The 16,617-nt window shown below is 36.5% G+C and overlaps 1 pseudogene across 1 annotated transcript in view; it reads right to left on the bottom strand.

The window, feature by feature from the left end:
• The window catches only part of LOC143535846 (protein WHAT'S THIS FACTOR 9, mitochondrial-like), a 69,835-nt pseudogene extending 69,410 nt beyond the window's left edge, over positions 1-425 (bottom strand). Inside the window, exon 1 of the transcript XR_013135781.1 lies at positions 30-425. The product of XR_013135781.1 is annotated as a protein WHAT'S THIS FACTOR 9, mitochondrial-like (transcript). The remainder of the gene's footprint in view (positions 1-29) is intronic.
• Positions 426-16,617: the final 16,192 nt, after the last annotated feature.

Genomic DNA, 16,617 nt, shown 5'->3' with positions numbered 1-16,617 from the left:
CAACAGATCGAAATTAAGAAAGAATTAACATGTCAGCATCTGCAGCACATCCAGGAGTTATTTCAGAGCAATCTGTGCCGCCATAACAAGCATAGCACTCACAAACAGGTTGACCATCCAAAACCAAACTGTCAAGGAAAGCTCTACCATGGCCCGAGCAATTGATCGCTACAACCGCCTCTGCCTCAGCCGCTGCTTTCTCACTCCATGTTAACGATGATCGGTAACTAATTATCTCCTGATTCTTGTCTCCTCCACCTGCATAAAGATATATGCTAAATAATATATTGATTGCTATAGAAATGAAGAAACAAGTTCCATAACAATATTTCTTTATTTTGATCATAGTGACCAGTTAGATTTGAAGATGAGAAATGATGAAAAGAAGAAATTTGTTGGTAATCAAACATTTTAAATATAGTTAATTGCGTATCTAACAAGAATATCTTAAAATGTTATATATGTGCTGGAGGTCAAAAGTTGAGATATATTGGGTGTATTATTGTTTTAATTATTTCACAAGTCATAAGTGAAGTGATTATTCTATTACGTTTGTGACAGGGAGTGGGAATGAAGTCTCATAAATAACTTATAGGTTGCTTCAACCTAAATGTTTTTCTAACTTAAGCTAGACACATTACATAATTTATTGGCATGTGCTGGACCTATTTGTCTCATCAGCCTAAACAAACAAAAGCATGCCTTTTCAGTTTGTTTATACATTTTGATCACGCTATGAACGAGCTTCCCAGTCGTGACATTACGACAACTAAAATATGCGTACATTATATATATATATATATATATATAGGTGATGGTCGGGCAAAAGTCGTGTATATTATTATATTATTTGTTTAATTTTAGTTTAAATATTATGTGAACTTATGTACTTTAAGCGTGTTTATGTGTTTCAGGATACTTGACGTTAAGGACGCTTATCAGGATGAATTACGGGCTTGGAACGAAGATGTAGAAGACTCATAAAGATTGGCAAGCTTTCCGATGCAAAATGAATGAAGAAAATTTTGTCAGCCACCCTTAGCGCGGCGCTAAGGGAGTTTAGAGATACTCTAAAGACTCACATCAGAAAAGAAGACTTTAGAGACGCGCTAAAGTCTCACCCCTAGACTTTAGCGCCGCGCTAAAGTCCTCCAGACGGGAAATCAAAACCTAACACTATTATATTGAGTTTTCAGCCCCCATTCGAGATATCCTTCATTCTAGCATCCAAGTACAAGCCCTAGGACGATTTTCTACCATCCTGAAGCCTCCGGTTCGTTCATTCATTGCATGCTTTCATCCTCTCATCAGATAAGCGAATCCTTCGTGATGTCGATGTCAGGCTAAAACCATTGTATTCACTTTAGGCTAGGGTTTTGTGTAAATTAACTTTGATCAGATTCTATGTTTTGAATGAGTATGAACTTGATTGATTGTTTTTAATCTTGTTTTACATTACGAATTGATTGTTCAAACAGTTTATGATTTTGATTGTCAAACTTTGCATCACTTTTCTGGTTGTGTTCATCACATGTAAGGTTAACTCTTATGTCAATGAACCAATAATCGTTAGTCATTGCTTATAACTGATTTTCATATTTTAAAATGGTAATTGGGTAAACGGAGTTCAGTTGTGTCAACAATTCGGTTAGGTTATCGTTTGTCCTCACAACCCAACTGTTATGTTTAGTAATTACTGCGCAATTAATCTTAAAGAATCTGTGATTCGTCGGTTATCACTTTACCTGAACCTGAAGTGAATCTTTCTCTCATAATTGTTTTACAAACTTTTCCAAGTAATCGTGTGTTCTTATAATCATCTTTATAAACTGCTTGACATCGATTGTCCGCTTAGAATGATAATTAATAGTAATGAACTTTACTTTCACTTTCCACTGATTCCCTGTGGAGACGGCCTTACTTACCCGTTATAGGTATTTAAGCTTCATAAATACTTGTTTTTGATTAGAGCACGACATCTACATCAATAGGGCTTGAATTAAATACAAATTAAATTAACGTGCTAAACGTGAGAATTAAGTAGAGTAATTATATACACAAGTAGAGTAATTATGTAATTAAATCATAGAGTAATTAGATAGAGTAATTACATAATTATTTACTTGATTCTCACGTTTAGCACATTAATTTCACTTGTACGTTAACATTCCCCTATATATATACTTACTATTACTATGTTAACATTGTGAAAAAGAAATTTATTACTCCCTCCGTCCCATTATAAGTGTTCACATTTCCTTTTTTATTTGTCTCATTACAAGTGTCCACTTTCAAAATTTATTAGTCATTTTTCAAGTTTACCCTTAAACACACACAACTAACATTAATAAACAATATTGATGGACCCACTTTTCAAGGGTATTATTGTCATTTGATAAGAAAAAAAAAGTAATCATTCAATCCACCTTAAACTTTGTGTTTTTCAAACCTGGACACTTATAATGGAACAAAGGAAGTAGTACATTATTACCGAAAAATCCATTAGTAAGTACATAATCTCATATGTGGCGAGGAATCACCGATAGATTACATTACCGACAACTTATGTAGGTTTGCCAAGGTGATCGTTTTTGACCGATTAAGATATTTACATTAGCAATAGAATACCTTGACAGTTTTTACATACAATTTAAATATTAAGTTAAGTTTACCGTTAGGTTGCTCTCGGGAGTCCATCGGTAATGATAACGAATAAATTTTAAAAGAATACTTTTAATAATTTTAAGTTTTCAAGAAAACAAAATAAGTAATTCTGAAAATTAAAATTTACTAAACGTAAAGAGTGCACCGTTAAACCAATAAGATTTTAATCACATTAAAAGTTAAATATAAAATGTTTTTATACAATATACATAAAATTATTGTCGTCTAAACTGATCTTTGCATGGTTTGTTCTACTCATCTCATCTTTTTTTGTTGTCCTCATCAATTTTCTTTCATAGTCTCTCCACCTTTCCAACCCAGTCTCTTGGGAGCACTTTGGTGTTTAGTGCCTGTAAGACACGCAACCTAAAAACATTAAACATATACTTATTATTCGTTTGGATATAATAATTGCATTATATTAATAGCTGCAAAACTCTAGATTAGACAAGGAAGTGAGATATCGTCGTGCATATGTCATGATGTAATACGGATCAACAATGTTTGATGTAATATTAGTTATACATGTTTTATTGAATTCTCAAATAAACCTTATTTGTGTCTTTTATTGTGACCTGGTTAATATTTGGACTAGTGTTATAAGTGAAATTGCACATCTACTTGATGGTTTTATGAAACTTTAGCTAAAAAAACGGGGTAGATATTAAAGATGGAGGGCTTTGTTGCAATTTAGATTAATTAACAACGGTTATGAGAGGAGAAAGTACTGAATAATATTGTGTGATTAATGAAATGTGTCTGTACCTCTTTGTTGATTGTATGAAAGAATTTTTACCCAAGAGGGATAGAGAATGATTGGATGGGTTGTCATTGTTAAAAGAACCTTTCATTCACCTGAAGGAACATGTGGTTCCCTCTAATTGGGTGTAACCATTGTTTTAAAAACGGTTCGAACCGGATGGTTGAACCATTTAAACCGGATTGCGCACAGCATGTCGGTATTTTGAGTCTGGTATTTTGGCCGGTTTGCTAGAATATTGCATCGACGGCTTTTGTCTAAAATACCGGTTTTTACCGGCAAACCATTTTTAAGTCCTAGAAATTTTTTATATTTGCGACCCATATTATTTCAAAATTATTTTTAACCCAACAATTAACATTCAAACGTATAAATTTTAGGACTTTTTAAAGTGAGTGTTTTTGCATTATTTTTTTAATATGGATTAACTTTTGGATTCATTTTTTGTTATGGAATCATTTACTTTTAGGTTATTTTTTGATTGAAATTACATTTATTGGAAATTATAAGATAAACTCTTCAACAAGTTGAACCTCCCGGTATAACCCGGTTCAACCGGTTGTAGCATTTTTAGCCCAATCCAGTACAAGGAAAATACCTGTTTTTTAAAACATTTGGTGTAAAAGCTGACCATGTGCAGTGTCGTTAGGGAATATCCTGCTGGCATCCTCTCATTGGTCTAGCCTTCACGTGCTCCTATTTATCTCTCAAGTATATTTTTCCGGTACCTGCAACTCATTGCAGATGTGATTTCACACCCAGTGATAAACACCCATGCATTACTAGTGAAAGAAAATAACTCTATCATGAGTATACGTGAAGAAGTGGCCATGTTGGGGTTCTTCCTCATTTCAAATTGAAACTTAGGGTCATCCCATTTCCGATGATTGGGTTCCCCATAAAGCAGGCAGTTTGGGTTATTTGGAAATTGAGGCTTTTGAGGTGCCTTTGGGCTTGGATTGTATTCTTTCTTGAACTTTGAAACTAGCACCCTACCTCTCGGTGTAACTTATGGCTTCTTAGCTTCTTTCCTTGTCCTTAGCTTGATGAGTTGGTACGTTATTGATGTAACTAGAGGTGCACAAATCGGTTTTTTTTTGCCCGGAAAAAAACCGGTTCGGTTAATAACCGGACCGGTTAATAACCGGTTTTTGTATGTCAAAACCCTAACCGGTCTAACCGGTTAGGACCGGTTTAGAAACCGGTTAGAACCAGTTAATAAACCGGTTTTTTTATTAACCGGTTTTTTAATAACCGGTTTTTAGGTTAACCGGTTTTTTTTTTATTTTTATTTTTATTTTTATTTTTTTTAAATAACCATTATTTTTTCACAGTATAAACAAACCGGTAACTACAAGGCAAACCGGTAACTACAAGGCAAAACGGACTAACCGAAGCCATTCTTTGCTTTCGTTGTTAGCGTTCTTTGCTTGGAAGATTAAAAACACATAACATTCATTTATAGTTTTTACATTAAAAATACAAACATTAAATCGTTATCGCATATTCGTAACTCAAAAATACAAACATTAAAGAATGCTTAGACACGATTACATGAACAACTTGCTGTTTCTTACTCATTATTTGCCTCCATGTTTGCTGTTTCTTTAACTAATTTTCTTCGCTACCCGATCCCGAGCTATTCCTTAGGTAATCGTCGTACGCGGCTTCTTCATCGGTCATTGGTTGAGTGTGTCCTTGATTGACCTCGTCTTCATACAAGCCCGCCTCATACTCCATTTCCCCCTCGAGTGAACGTTGATGTTGTGCCCTATCTAAAGAGTCCAAGTAATCCTTGTAGCAAATCGACATCTCTATAGCTGGTGGAGTGAGTCGAGTCCTCCTAATCGATATAACCCTGCCAGAAACAGAAAAAGCAGACTCCGAAGCTACCGTGGAAGCTTGGACCGTTAGTAAATCTTTGGCCATGGCGGCGAGGATCGGAAACTCATCCTCCTTACCTCTCCACCAAGCCAGCAAATCAAGACTTCTAAATTCATCCGGAGTCATGTGTTTCACAAAGTTGGTACCACCATACCTTCCAAGTTCACTGCTTGGGGTGTTTACCTTTTGACGTTTACCGGCGTCTTCCCAAATCATGTAGTACATCCCCATTTCAAGGTCGGTTTGGGATTGGGATTGGGCAACAGCTCTTAACGAGTCATGAATTTGGGAAGACGACCCGTATTTTGTAAGGTAAACATCATACATGTTTGACAAGGTGGTGTTGAAAGCATTCTTTAAAGTTTGGCTATAATAGGGGTTTTGATCGTCGTTTAACTCTAGCTCATCACAAATTTTTTCTATTAAAGCTTCAACACCACCAACATTGATGTAAGGGTTTAACGCAGCAGCACATGTCAAAACAGCGGGTAGTTCTTGAAAATATTTTCTAAATTTTTCTTTCATTTTTACACCCATATCAAAATAAGGTGCACCCCTACAATGAAGTTCACTCAACTTTGTGCACATGACAGCAATTTTTGGTAAAGCAATGGGGCTTGTTGGATAGTAAACCCCGGATAAACTAGTTGTGCAAGATTTAAAAATTTGAAGGACCTCCGTAACGATCTCAATCAATAACCAGTTTCTAGGATCGTACGGTGCACATTTACCCCTACTTGACAAAATTTGATGAAACGCAATTAATGATTCTTTTTGTTGGATGGCTTTCTCAAACATATCACAAGTCGAGTTCCATCTTGTTGGACAATCCCAATTTGGCCCCAACCATTGACAATTAGCTTCTACACAAAATTTTTTGTATCTTGAAAATGTTTTATTGTTGCTAAAAACATCTCGTAACATTCTTTTAAAATTGTTTCTTTGCTTTTCGATCACGTTTAACCCATCTTGCACGGCCAAGTTGATAATATGTGCAATGCATCGGCTATGAAAAAACGCTCCATCACAAATAGGTTTATACTTTAATTTTAAATGGCCAACCGCGGCCGTATTGTTGGACGCGTTATCAAACGAAATTGAAAAGATTTTATGTTCAATCTTGTATTGTCGAATGACTTTATCCAAGAGTTTAAAAATATTTCTACCCGTGTGCGGGTAATCAAACAATTGAAACGCAACGGTTCGTTTCATCATTTGCCACGACTCGGGGTCAACCCAATGAGCCGTCACACAAATGTATGAGTCGGGCGAACCATGAGGTACCGACCACACATCCGTTGTTAAGTTTACACCAGTTTGTAAGTTTGAAAAGTATGAAATTAGTTCGGATTTAGCGTTTTTCCATGCTTTAAGACAATCTCTTCTAAGGGTCGAACGACTTACGTGTTGGTAGCGTGGTTGAACATACTTTTGCATCATCTCCGTGAATTGAGGGTTGTCGAAGTGGTTGAAAGGAAGTGTTTGTTGAATCACAAAGTTTGAAAACTTTTGACGTACCGCTTCAAGGTCGTACGTAAACACCGCTCCTTGATTCGTCATCTGCGGCTGCGAACTACTTCCCGATTCGTCCTTCAAGGCCTTGCAAAAGGGCCTTTGTACATGCGCTTTTAAAGTGGAGTTTGCATCTTTGCCATAAAACTTCAAACAATGTTTGCATCGAGCTTTTTGGCTACCGTTAGACATTTCGCATAGGTCGAAATGTTGCCAAACATCTTGGTTTCTTTTCGTGGGGATGACCCGAACGACCGTTTCTCCCGTGTTCGAGGCACCCATGTTGACGGATGAAGCAGCACTTTGGGAGGCCATGATAATCGACTACGAAATAAGAGCGTATGGAGTGGTAATGTGGTATAATTGAGCGTGAGATAACAAAATAATCGCGTATGAAATAAACGTTTAGAGCGTATGGAGTTGTATAATCGAGTGTGATCTAACCAATACCCAACCTAAACTATATATAGATGTTTGTGGGGGTAAAATGGTAAAAAAAAAAAAAACGGTCAAAAAAAAAACGGCCATATAGCCGTTATACAACGGTAAAAAAAAAAAAAAAAAAACCGGTTTTTAACCGGTTAACCGGTTATGGAGAAACCGGTTAACCGGTTTTTCCACAACGGTAAAAACCGGTTTTTTTTTAAACCGGTTAACCGGTTTTTCCATAACCGGTTATTAAAAAAAACCGGTTTTTTCATTAACCGGTTTGTTAACCGGTTTTGGATCTAAAACTCGTAACCGAAATACGAACCGGCGGTTTGTAAACCGGTCAAACCGGTTTTTAAAAAACCGGTTTTCTTAAAAACCGGTTTCCGGTTTAAACCGGCAAACCGGTTCCCCAACCGGTTTTTTTGACCATCTCTAGATGTAACCATCCTTAACCATAAGGAATAGTTGAGCATTGGATGAGATGTTCTTCTCGACAATCCTTAGAATGCCAAGAAGTTCCTAGATGGACTTCTCAAAACCATTCATGTTGTAATTCATTAGTAAGTAACCCTAGTATCATAATGACATGGTCTTTCTTAAGTAGTGATCCAAGGCGTTCCAACCTCTCCACATATCCTTTCATTTTCAGGACATGGATAATAATAAGAGTACCTTCTATTATGCAACAGTTGATAGGAGATATCATAGTATCTGATATACTAATATTTATATATATTTACCTTCTATATTTTATATAATATTTCATTAGTTTTTGTTTGTTTTGAAACATCGTGAAAATTTCGAGTTCAAAATACCAAAGTTTCTAAAGTCAAAGGACCAAAAATGTCAAAATTCTAAAACCTTTGGGTTTAAAATAAAAGTTTTGGTTTCCTGACCCATCGCGATACGCGATAGATCAGAAGAGAAACCCATCGCGTATCTCGATGGGTTGTCTTACAAACAAAGCACGTGGCGTGCGTGCCACGTGTCCACACGTGGCACAACGTCCGCCACGTGTCACCAGGTGGCAGCACGTCCGTCACGTGTCAACACGTGGCACAACGCCTGCCATGTGGCTGGTCTATATGGTGACTGCGCAAGGCTATGTCGCGATACGCGACGAGCTAGTCAAGGAGGCCATCGCGTATCGCCATGCCTCCCCTGATTCGCCTATAAATAGCAGTTACAGATTCAGCCATTTCACACCTCAAATCTCACATACATATCTCTCTCTAGCATCTCTCTAGAACTTAAGAATCATACCCTCGATCCACCTCGAAAGCGTGTCCATATTACTCGATTTTCTGCCCGTTTTCTCGATATTCGTGCCTCTTACCACCGATGTTCTAATCAAGAAGGAGTTACCATTCCAACATCCCGACGAATCACCTCGTGAATTATGCCAAAGTTAGAGAAGTATTGATACCTCGTATTGCGTGCCAAGAAAGAAATGTCGAAGGAAAGTTTTGTGATCAAGAAGAAAAAGAAGGCAAAGCGGCGTTGAAGTGCTGCTCGATTTAGTAGGGTTTCATAAGCCAAGAAAGGTAGGCATAATGCCCGAAAAAATAATAATAAAATAATATTATAAAGGCTTAAAACCCTAAGTCGAGGTTATACTCGATACCTCGATAAAATAAAATAAATATATAACAAAGAAAAGAAAGAGATATGTATATATATATAAATATATATATGTGTGATTATATATATGATTCTTTGTTATTGAATATTAATTAAGTAATAATAACTATTCTTAAATAATAAAGAAAAGAAAAGAAATACGTTTCTTAGAGAAGAAGAAACGTAGGGTTTAAAGAAAATAAGATTTAACTAAAGGTTTTAAAAGTAAAGAAAAGGTTTGTTAGTCAAAAGGTGTATTGAAGCCAATCCAAATCAAAAGGTGAATACGCCCCAACTTTACAAACTTGTTTTTTAAAACGAGTCAAACATGTTAAATGAAAAGGTTTACATGAGACTACGTGTCTCTAAAACATTTATAAACAAAGGTATAAGCACTAGACCTCAGGCTATCATGTACGTTTGTCTGGATCCTTATATATGTGGTGGGCATACCACACCTGGTCACAATTACGCTGTCCTGCGGGGAGCATGACCTTGTGTATACGAGTAGATACTTAACTAAGTCGAACGCTGCGGTGTTTGCTGGGGTATTTAGTGTAGAGACTTGAGTTTATAATTGTATTGTTTTATAACTTTGTTATTCCTAAGCCACGATGGGCCGAGACCTACGTAGGCTCGAGGGGTAATTAAGTAAAAGAAAATAATTTAGCGTTAGCATAATCACCAGCATTCGTTGCTGACGTATTTTCTAAACATTTTTGTAGGTGATCAAGGTTAGAGCTTGGAAAGACGAATTGCTCAAGATATCCGATGGCTCGGATCTTTTGTAAAACAATATATATATATAAAGTGGTGGTTTGTAATTAAACAAGTAAATGTTTTGTAAACACTAAACAAGAACTTTTAAAATCCCGTCTTTTGTTAATGTAAATATCATATTAAATCCATATTTTATAAAAGACTTCCGCTTTACACCGTTAACTCTGATTTATAAATTCTTCCCACGATAGGTTGGTCATACTTATTTATAGCCGTTCCCTTAACTTCTTTGACTCGCAAAAACATTAAGTACGAATGGGGAGCTAAACAACAAGAGGCGTTCGATATACTTAAACAAAAGCTTACCCAAGAACCTATACTGGCCTGACCAGAATGTACCGAAGACTTCGTTGTCTTTAGTGACGCGTCTCATTCCTTCTTAGGATGCGTACTGATGAAACGAAAGAAAGTGATCTCTTACACCTCTCGACAACTCAAAGTGCACGAAAAGAACTCTACAAATCACGATTTATAGTTAGGCGCCATAATCTTTGCATTAAAGATATGGAGGCACTATCTCTGTGGAGTAAGATTTATCGTGTATACTGATAACAAGAGTTTAAAACACATATTCGAGCAAAAAGAGCTTAACATGTGTCAACGACGCTGGATGGAAACTCTAAATGACTACGACTGCGAAGTCGTCTGTCACGAAGGAAAAGCCAATGTTGTGGCCGATGCCTTAAGTCGTAAGGCACATGAGAAACCGAGAAGAGTCCGAGCTTTAAGGTTAGAACTCCAAATCGATCTCATCGAACAAATCATATCCGCTCAATTCCAAGCGATCAATGAAAACAAGATCTCTGACGAAAAACGTAACGACACCATTGACTCGCTAGTTAAGGGTGACGATGGTATACTTAGAATGGGAAACTGGATTTGGGTACCGATCGTTGGGGACTTGCGTGAGAAAATAATGAATGAAGCTCACAAGTCCAAGTACATGATGCACCCCGGTAGTGACAAAATGCACCAAAATCTTAAACCAAACTACTGATGGAATGGGATGAAAAAGAACATCGCCTCGCATGTTGTGAAATGTCTAACTTGTTTGAAAGTCAAGGCTGAACACCAAAAGCCATCGGGATTGCTTCAGCAACCCAAACTTCCTGTTTGAAACTGGGAGTTAATAACCATGGATTTCATCACTAAACTACCGAAGACGACTCGACAGCATAATGCTATTTGGGTCATTGTGGATAGCCTAACAAAATTCGCACACTTTATACCCATCAATGAATCATACATGATGGATAGATTAGCGCGTATCTATGTGAACAACATTGTTGCTTTGCATGGAGTACCGTAGTCTATAATCTCTTATCGAGACAGTCGTTTTACGTCTCACTTTTGGAAAAGCTTCCAACAAGCGTTAGGTACAAAGTTAAACCTTAGCACCACCTATCATCCACAAACTGATAGGCAAAACGAAAGGGCAATTCAACGTTGGAAGATATGCTCCGCGCTTGTGTGATTGACTTAGGTGGCAGTTGGGATAACCACTTACCCCTAATGGATTCTCGCACAACAATAGTTATTCAAGCCGCACCATTCGAGGCGTTATATGGTCTTAAATGTAGAACGCCCGTGTGCTGGTTTGAAACCGTAGATAATCAATTATCTGGACCCGAGATAGTCCAAGAAACCACCGACAAAGTTCTACAAATCCGCGAACGACTTAAGACGGCACATGATTGCCAAAAGAGTTACGCCAATGTCCGTCGAAAGCCGTTAGACTTCAATGTTGGTGAAAAAGTTCTTTTGAAAGTCTCGCCGTGGAAAGGAGTAGTTCTCTTCGGAAAGAAAGGAAAGTTAAGTACTCGATTCGTAATTGGACCCTTCGAGGTACTTGAACGAATTGGTGCTGTTGCATACCGATTGAGACTACCCGAGGAAATGCAAGGGATACACAATGTACTCCACGTCTCTAATCTGCGTGAGTGTCTAGCTGACGAATCTTTGTCTATGCCACTAAAAGACGTAGAAATTAACGAGAACTTAAAATTTATTGAAAAACCAATTCAAATTGAGGATACAAAGACAGAGAATTGAAAAGGCGAACATTGAAAATCATGAAAGTAAATTGGGACTCGCGAAGAGGCCCCGAGTACATTTGGGAACTCGAATCTGAAATGAAGAAGAAATACCCCCACTTGTTCTAAAGAAGCAATCTCGAGGACGAGATTTATTTCAAGGTGGGGAAGATGTAACATCGTGAAAATTTTGAGTTCAAAATACCAAAGTTTCTAAAGTCAAGGGACCAAAAATGTCAAAATTCTAAACCTTAGGGATTAAAATAAAAATTCTGGTTTCCTGACCCATCGCGTTACGCGATGGATCAAAAGAGAAACCCATCGCGTATCACGATGGGTTGTCTGACAAACAAAGCACGTGGCGTGCCACATTGTCCACACGTGGCACAACGTCCGCCACGTGTCACCACATGCCAGCATGTCCGCCATGTGTTGCCACGTGACACAACTCCTGCCACGTGACGCCACATGACAGGTCTATATGGTGACTGCGCAAGGCTACATCGCGATACGCGACGGGCTAGCCAAGGAGGCCATCGTGTATCACCATGCCTCCCCTGATTTGCCTATAAATAGCAAGTTACGGGTTCAGCCATTTCAAACCTCAAATCTCACATACATATCTCTAACATCTCTCTAGAACTTAAGCATCATACCCTCGATCCACCTCGAAAAGCGTGTCCATACTACTCCATTTCCTGCCTGTTCGTCGATATCCGTGCCACTTACCACCGACGTTCCAATCAAGAAGGAGATACCATCTGGACATCCCGACGAATCACCTCGTGAAGTTTGCAAAGTTAGAGAAGTATTGATACCTCGTGTTGCGTGCCAAGAAAGAAGTGTCAAAGGAAAGGTGTGTGATCAAGAAGAAAAAGAAGGCAAAGCGGCGTTGAAGTGCTGCTCGATTTAGTAGGTTTTCATAAGCCAACAAAGGTAGGTATAATGTCCGAATAAAATAATATTATAATGGATTAAAACCCTAAGTCGAGGTTATACTCGATACCTCGATAAAATAAAAGAAATATATAACAAAGAAAAGAAAGAGATATGTATATCTATATAAATATATATATATGTGTGATTATATATATGATTTTTTGTTATAGAATATTATTTAAGTAATAATAAAAAATTTTAAATAATAAAGAAAAGAAAAGAAATACGTTTCTTAGAGAAGAAGAAACGTAGGGGGTTTAAAGAAAATAAGATTTAACTAAAGGTTGTCTTATAAAAGAATACTTTTTAACTAAAGGTTTTAAAGTAAATAAAATGTGATATGAGCTAAAGGTTCATCGAGGTAAAGATTATAAAAGACTAAAGGTCTTAAGCCGGATTGTATATCCGACTAACAAAAGGTTATACTCGTACTATAGGTGCGAGATAGCAACGGGACGGTGTATTGAAGCTGATCCAAATCAAAAAGGTGAATACGCCCCAACTTTACAAACTTGTTTTTTAAAACGAGTCAAACATGTTAAATGAAAAGGTTTACATGAGACTACATGTCTTTAAAACATTTATAAACAAAGGTATTAGCACTAGCCCTCAGGCTATCGTGTACCTTTGTTTGAATCCTTACATATGTGGTGGGCACACCACACCTGGTCACAATGACGCTGTCCTACGGAGAGCATCACCTTGTGTATACGAGTAGGTACTTAACTAAGGCGAACGTTGCAGTGTTTGCTGGGGTATTTAGTGTAAAGACTTGAGTTTATAATTGTATTGTTTTATAACTTTGTTATTCCTAAGCCACGATGGGCCGAGACCTACGTAGTCTCGAGTGTTAAGAAGGTAAAAGAAAATATTTTAGCATCAACATATTCACCATCATTCGTTGCTGACGTATTTTCTAAACATTTTTGCAGGTGATCAAGATTAGAGTTTGGAAAGACAGTGCTCAAGATATCCGACGGATATTTTGTTAAAAACAATATATATATAAAGTGGTGATTTGTAATTAAACAAGTAAATGTTTTGTAAACACTAAACAGGAACTTTTAAAATCCCGTCTTTTGTTAATGTAAATATTATATTAAATCCACATTTTATAAAAGACTTCCGCTTTACACCATTAACTCTGATTTATTTACAAATGTGGTACCAACTGTTGGTCATACGCCCAGGCCTAAGATGGCGGCGTGACATGTTTTAGTTAAGATTTGTATACTACTAACATATTTGTGCTTTGTAGGTTCCGGAAGTTGAACGTGGTTGAAAAAGGCGAAAAACGAGTCAAAATTAGGTTACCGAGAAGCTGGAATGAATCATAAAGGAACCAGATACATAGTCGGTCGGACCGGCCGAAGCCGGCTCTTTAGAGTACGTCGCGTCGCGCGGCCAGCGTAGCCGTCTTTGTCATGCGGCACCTAGAGGGTATTTTTCCATAAAGTTTGCTCGTTTAATCTGGTTTAAGGCCCTGTTTTACTATATAAACACCATTAACCTCAACCTGAAGAATAATCTACGATTTCCAACCGAATTTGGAGTTTCTTGGAGCTTAGGATGACATTATTTGGCAGTTTTTAAGTTAATGAATCATCGTGTGAAGTGCTATTCGATCGTGATTGAAGACTACGGGTTTTATCACCTTTAATCTTTAGATTTTATTATTTTCACCATGTTTTCCTTCATTACTATTTTGTTTGATTTTCCGATGCTAGGCTAAACGCTATAGACTGCCTAGACTATCGATAAACCTTTGTTAATGTTTGATTTTATTTGGAATATGCTTTTCGTTATGGTTAATGGTTTGATTTCATTTAATTATTGCATATGCGTGTTTGGTTTTGATTGATGAGTTTTATTGTTCCACATTATCCTTGGTGATTGTCTGTCATTTAATAGGATTATGTTAGGTTATTTACTGTGTGTTCTTGACTAGTTTATGATTGATTTGCAATAAGATCATAGGAACAATATTGTTAATCAAACGAATAAACGTGTGATGCTAACATAAAGAGCTGTAAAGTGATAGGTTATTTGTTAGATCTTTGTTGATTAAGATTGCTAGATTTAGTTCTTCGTAAGGAGTCCATCTAGGTTTGATTGGTTAACATTGTCTATCAAGTCAATTGAGTTTATTAAACCACATTTGATTTCCGCCATGTAAGGTAGGATTTCATTATAAAGGTACTCGTTTATAATTGATTAAATAACCATAAGGGAGTTTAATATATAAAACTAGTGTGTCTGAAAACTTATTAGAAACTCATAGGTGTCTTCTTGAGAAGATTCAGGGGTCTTGTTTGGGTTTTCTTATAAGTATCTATTTTATTATCTCAGTTTCATAACTAGTTTTTTCCAATTAATTGATAACTGCAACTTAGGGGATTTAAGCCTAGGTGGTTTTTCATCATCATCTGATCAGTCAAATTAAATTGTCTTGTGTTTTGTTACTTGTTTTTTCTAAATTAGATTAATTTATTAGTTTAATATTTATAATTTATAACCACCTTAAACAAATTTAAAAATAAATAACCGTGTTGATTTTTCGAGTCTAAGTAGTTAATTTACATAACTTAAAGAGTCTCGTGAATTCGATATCCGGACTTATTTAGCTTTACTGGAGTCAATTGGTTCACTTTCCGGTTAGTAGTTTAGTCGAGTTTTAGAGAATCTAGAGTATTACTTAGTGTCTACTGTTAAATTTTGTTAATTTAGTTAACAATTTTATAACTACTTTTAGCACATTAATGCCATATATCTCTTTTCTTTCTTGCTCCTCGAATATCAACTTGAACTGCTTAATGATGTCGTAGGCTTTCTTGGTTACCAACTCATGTTGTAGATTTGGTTCCATGCATGCAAGCATAAGACATTGTACAACTTGAGCATATTTCGAATGCCTGTACCATGCGTCTTTCACAGCCTTAGTTGTGCTGCCTACTCGTACCTCGAGAACAGGTCCCTTAAGAACATATAATTTCTCAATATTGGTTAACACACTCCGAAGATTGCGGTACCAATTCATGAAATTTGTGCCATTAAGTTTGTTTCAGTCTAGAATGGAGCATAGACTAAATGGCAACGTGGACGAAGTGTTGGTAATCGCTGTAGTTGTCATCTACAAGATAAAATTTTAAGATTTAGTACTTTAGAACTCTTAATAATAGAGAACTCTTATGATTTATTTTTAAAACCTTAACTAATTAATTATTTAAAAGGCTAAGATACACATCACCCTTAACTTCTTATGCTTGGCATGAGCTCTTACCATAAGAATTTAAGTTGATTGGTTGGTTTGAAAAAAAAACAATTTCCTCCTTGCAAATCTTAGATCCATTGGGATTCATTAACATTACTTTGTTAATATTGGCACGTTTAATCCCGTTTATGCCGACCTTCCCCTTGTGATTGGTTGAGCACTTTTCACAAGGTACGATGTCCTGCTTCAAAGCGTATGTTTTCCACCCAACCAACGTGCTTGGCCTGAGCACTTATCACATGGGCTGTGACAAACCACCTAACATCGTCATAAAGATTTAAGGTGAATGGCCAAAGGCAACTCTCCACGAAAAAATCCGATAATGCATAAGCGTCTTACTTAGGGTGGCATATTCTTATATTTTTGTAAAAAGGAGGAAGATTTATATAAAGCTTTAAATATAAGTGAATTTTACAAAACGTTTTATGTAGCGATATAGCACTGCGTTTTTATTTACTTGCCTCTATACTTAAAATTATGTGATGATTTTTGGGATTACTCCATAAAATAGTAACCAACTTTGAAAGTTGTTCCAATCAGGTCACTGATAAAAACTTTTGTTTCAATCAGGTCATTGAACTTTTATTTTTGTTTCAATCATAGATATTTTACCTAAATAGCAGGTAGTCTAGGTTTTTTTTTTATATTTTTTTTCAATATTTTTACTTTAAATAATAACTTAAAGGTTGCGAAAATTAGTAAAAATGCAAAATATAAGTTAA

This window comes from Bidens hawaiensis, unplaced genomic scaffold (genome assembly GCF_021521415.1).
Source record: "Bidens hawaiensis isolate Kalapana, Puna unplaced genomic scaffold, B.hawaiensis_p1.1 tig00010668_1, whole genome shotgun sequence".
Classification (NCBI taxonomy): Eukaryota; Viridiplantae; Streptophyta; class Magnoliopsida; order Asterales; family Asteraceae; genus Bidens; species Bidens hawaiensis.
Note: the sequence above shows the minus strand (reverse complement) of the source record. Positions and strands in the feature narration are given on the sequence as shown.